The 5191-nt window shown below is 39.9% G+C and overlaps 1 long non-coding RNA gene across 1 annotated transcript; it reads right to left on the bottom strand.

Annotated features, from left to right (window-relative positions):
* Positions 1 to 3038: 3038 nt before the first annotated feature.
* Positions 3039 to 3436, bottom strand: LOC126945955 (uncharacterized). The gene is made up of 2 exons (XR_007722560.1): positions 3332 to 3436; positions 3039 to 3293 (listed from the first exon to the last, which is right to left on the bottom strand). It is a non-coding gene; the product is annotated as an uncharacterized LOC126945955 (long non-coding RNA).
* Positions 3437 to 5191: the final 1755 nt, after the last annotated feature.

Genomic DNA, 5191 nt, shown 5'->3' on the forward strand with positions numbered 1-5191 from the left:
TTTTGCTTCTCTTAGGACTACAATTTGAGAATCACTAATATAAAGGCACATGGCTTAGCAATGGATACATTCTCGTTAATTTTGGCAGGGGGGACAAATAACAAAAAGAGTGATTTTAGTTTTAATGCATAAGAGATATTGTGAAATCTGAGCTGGGTGCCGTGACTCATGGCTATAATTCCAGCACTTCGGAAAGCTGAGGCAGATAAGATCACTTTGAGCTCAGGAGTTTGAGACCAGCCTGGGCAACATGGTGCAACCCTGTTTCTACAAAAAAATACAAAAATTAGCCAGGCATTGGAGGCTTGTGCCTGTGGTCCCAGCTACTCAGGAGGCTAGGCAGGAGAATTGCTTGAGCCTGGGATGCAGAGGTTGCATTGAGCCAAGATCGTGCCACTGCACTCCAGCCTGGGCAACAGAGAGAGACTCCATCTCAAAAAAGAAAAAAAGAAAAGAAAAAAGGAAAAACAATATTTTAGAATCCAAATGTGTATTTTTTTCTTATATATGTATTTCTTTTTAGAAACAAACTTATTTATTTGTATGGCTTTATTGATGACTGTGGATATTTTCTGTGTGAATGACATAAGTGTGATTTGACAGACCAAAATAGACACCAATTTAAAACTATTAATAAGATAGTTCCTGAAATTAAGGAGACAAAAAGTTACCTATGGGCCTAGGGCTCATGGCTTGGCTGGCACAGCAACTCCCTAGGTGTCTATGGCTATAAGAAAAGACACAGTCTTGCTAAACTCCCTAGGAACAGGTGCTATCAAGTAAATTATCAGACCACTCTCGACTGTGATGTATTTATTTATTTATTATTTTTTAAATTTATATTTGAATTATCCTTTTAACAAAAAGCAGCTCCCAAATCATTTCTTTTCTAACAAAGAGCAGCCTGAAAAATCGAGCTGCAGACACAGATAAGCAAGCTGAAAACTTGCACAGGTAAATACCGGCAGCTGTGCCAATAGGAAAAGGCTACCTGGGGGCCAGGCATATTCAACATGGAGGCTCTATCTTCCCTTTTCTTTGTCAACCACTTGTGCAGTAAAGGAACAGGCAACATGGCACCAGCTAGGTTGACAACTCATCTGCATAATAAAAGATTAGGGTGGGGTGGCCAGCCTCTGTTCTTCCTGGAAGACTAGAAATATATAGAAGCCCTCATGCTAATGAAGCGGCGTCATCGTCTGGGGTAATACCTGAGGTTCCTCGTCCCATGGCCAAAGAAAACTTGAAGCAGACTCACCAGAGTGAGGTTAAGAGCAGAAATTTAACAGGCAAAAGAAAGAGAGAGCTCTCTGTGCAGAGAGGGGTCCTGGAGAAAAATGGGTTGCCAGGTTTGTGGTGAAATGCAGGAAGTTTTATAGATGAGCTTGAGGAGGCGGCATCTGATTTACACAGGCATGAAAGATTGGTTGGACCAGGTGTGCCATTGGCATAGCCACCCCACCCTAATATGTAATATGTAGCTGAAACATCTGCTTTTTTAATGTAAGTGATTAAGAAAGATCAAATTGACCCCAGAGACAAGACCCCTGGAAGACCATTGCCCCTCCTGATAGAATTAAAGTTAAAGCAAACTTCCTCATCAGGTCACAAGCTGCAACCAATCACATTCCCATAATGTATGTACTGACCTTGTATGAAAAATGTTGTAATCTTGCTAAACCCTTGTCTCAGCCTATGTAAGTGAAACTTGAACTTCTCCCCTTTGCGGCACTGACCCTCTTCTCTCAGAATCTGCAGGTCCTACCTGACTATTCTCAAGCTTTGCACTAGACTAAACTCTACACTTTATTTTATATACTGAATCTCATTATTGAAGGTTGACAAGTGAGGTTCCTTGTCATCTTCTTTTTTTTTTTTTTTTAAACAGGATCTTACTCTGTTGCCCAAGTTAGAGTGCAGTGGCACAATCTTAGCCACAGCTCACTGCAGCCTCAAACTGCTGGGCTTGAGTGATCTTCCTGTCTCAGCCTCCTGAGTAGCTGGGACTACAAGTGTGCACCGCCATACCTGGCTAATTCTTTTCAAAGTTTTGTAGAGATGTGCTCTTGCTATGTTGCCCAAGCTGGTCTCAAACTCCTGGCTTCATGCAATCCTCCCTCTTCTCCTCCCAAAGTGCTGGAATTACAGTCATGAGCCATCATGCTTGGCTCCCAATTCTTGAATTAAGAACAGTAATAGGAGGGACACTGTGAGGTCAACTGCTTTGTTTACATGCTTATTTAGATTGCAGTGGAAATTGATGGGAGGATATCCCTAGGTAAAGGTTATTCCAGATTCCAAGTCTATAAATACTTGAGTGAGGCTCACTCATTTTTAGGAAAGAGGAGTACATGAAAATGGGGGAGCGAAGAAAGTTATGCATAGAGTTCTATCTCTGTAGTCTTATATTTACAGTACATATCTTGAGAATCTATCTTTTCATCTATCACTGAACTTGTCTAATATGGTTTGGCTATGTCCCCACCCAATTCTCATCTTGAATTTCTACATGTTGTGGAAGGGACCTGGTTGGAGGTAATTGAATCACGGGGGCAAGTCTTTCCTGTGCTCCTCTCGCGATAGTGAGCAAGTCTCATGACATCTGATGGTTTTATAAAGGGCAGTTTTCCTGCACAAGCTCTCTCCTTGGCTGCCGCCATTCATGTAAGATGTGACTTGCTCCTCCTTGCCTTCTGCCATGATTGTGAAGCCTCCCCAGCCACGTGGAACTGTAAGTTCATTAAACATCTTTTCCTCCCTAGTCTTGTGTATGTCTTTATTAGCAGCGTGAAAACAGGCTAATACATTGTCCTTTGAATTTAAGAGTAAATTTAACTCATTAGTCATTTCTACTTAGAACCTGAAACCTGGATTTTAAGTAAACAAAAATATCTTTTAATAGAATTCCTATTTTGTAGTTTTATGCATCTAAAATACTCAATGCGGGTAATTTTTTTAAATGATCATTTCAAGTGTTGGAACCGAACTCTCGATTCCCTCCTGGGCAGGGGTCACCGCGAAGGATCACCGACACGAGATTCACAGCAGAGAGTTATTTATTGCTAGCGCACTAGGGTCCCAAGCTCTAAGTTGGCCCCTGGGACCCCGAACACTTATTACAGGCTGTTTATATAGGCAAACACAAGTTCAAACACAGCTTTTGGCGCGAAGTTCAAACAAAGCTTAAGGCGCAAGATGATTGGGTCTGGCTATGGCCTGAGCAAGGTGTCTGGTTCTGATTGGTCGGGGCTTGACCTTATGGGTTTCTTTCCTGGAATGGTTTAGGGCTGGACCTCATGCGATACTTTCCTAGAACTCTTTAGGGCTGGACCCCCTGATGTACATTCCTGGAATTGTTTTTCTGTTTGAGTTCCGGGAACATTGGGGGGCTATCCATGGCCATCTGGTGTTAATTTCTTAAGTTTTATGAGGCCTAGTTTCACAAGTTCTCTCTAGTCTCTGCATGGGGAAAAAAAGGAATAAAGCGGAGGAAGAGTCTGTCTAGGCTCTGGACAAATAGAAAGACAAATGTAATTGCTCTATTATAGAGACTCCTGGGGATAAATTTTAAAGCATCAGTTGAGAAATGTTCATGGTAATAAAAGAAAATTCAAAACCAATAGATGAAAACTTCTTATGACTTTCTCATACATACACATGAAGAATAATATCCTCTTTGAAGACCTTCTTGGGAAAAAAAAGGTGCTATACAATAAAAAAGAAAACAAATTCTGTCATTAAACCTATACAACATTATAAAATATGTGGTACACTGTAAATTTGCACATTTTTTAATTTGTCAATCATACCTCAATTAAAAGCTTTAAAAAGTGCAGGACTAGAAGCAAAAGCTTTTCTGTGTTATTTGCTATTTCACGGAGAAAAGTAGTTTCACTCAAATTCCGGCTCTACCAGTTGAGGATTGGTTGGCTCAAATGGAGCTCATTATATGTTAATGACTGAGATCTAAATAGTTCACCTTTTTTCCTCTTGAAACTGTGTTAATCCATCCAATTCATTAGGGGTGAATCCAGTTGCCAGTTCCTACTACTTTTCTGCTGGGTTAGAATTATTTTCCCTTATCAATCCAAATTATTTAGTTCCCATGCAGTAGTCAACACTACTGAAGATCTGATTTTATCCTCTTTGTGATGTGGCAAATTCTGTAAAAGAAGGGCTTCTCTTAGAACACTTGGAGCACTAGGAGTTCAACAACTTTTGTAGATTACAATTTATTTCATGTTTATATAAACTCGTCTACTCCTTAAGACAATGAGAATGGAAGCTCCACTAAATGTAAAAGACTGAATTCACTTAGTGTTCTTCAAAGGCAAACAGACTGTTTCCTCAAAATGTATTTCAAATTATTACAAAAGCAGAATATTTGCAACACTCAAAGAAGCTAAGAAACTCAGTAGGACATTATGGTTGGAATCTACATCCTGTCCTTCAACACTGATGTCAGCTCTATCCATTTGAATGTTAGAGGAAAAACAAGTGCATGCAAATTCAGCTTTAAAATTGAGAGAGTTTAATAAGAGAGGAAGAAATTTCTAGACAAGTAGAAAAAACAAATATGTTACAGTGGCAGGCTATGCTAATGGGATGATCACTATTCTTTGCAATAAATAAACTTTTGGTATTATTTGTTTTCTTTTTTATCATTTTCATTTTTATGAAAGAAGGAAGAAATATAGTTTTACAAGTTCAGCTGTGGGTCAAAACACAGAACACAAAACTCACAGTTACAACACAAATGAAACATAAAGGGATATTCTCCATTATAATAACCAAGCATATTTTTTATGGTCATTTGACAGATTATCTCTAGGGATTTCTGAACACTCTAACCTGACCCTGACTGCAGATAGGGCATGGATACTCTCCAATCTCCCCACTGTGGGAACAAATTCCCTTCCATCTGATAGAGGTATGAACTCCAAAAATCTGAGTTTATTTGGCCAAGGTTGAGGACGTGTGCCCATGACCTAGCCTCAGGAGGTCCTGACAACATGTGCCCAAGGCGGTCACAGCACAGTTCGGTTTTACACATTTTAGGGAGACATGAAACGTCAATCAACATGTGTAAGATGAACACTGGTTCAGTCTGGAAAGGCAGGACAACTCAAAGATGGGAGGGGGCTTCCAGGTCATAGGTAGATAAGAGACAAATGATTGTATTCTTTTGAGT

This window comes from Macaca thibetana, chromosome X, assembly GCF_024542745.1.
Source record: "Macaca thibetana thibetana isolate TM-01 chromosome X, ASM2454274v1, whole genome shotgun sequence".
NCBI classification, from domain to species: domain Eukaryota; kingdom Metazoa; phylum Chordata; class Mammalia; order Primates; family Cercopithecidae; genus Macaca; species Macaca thibetana.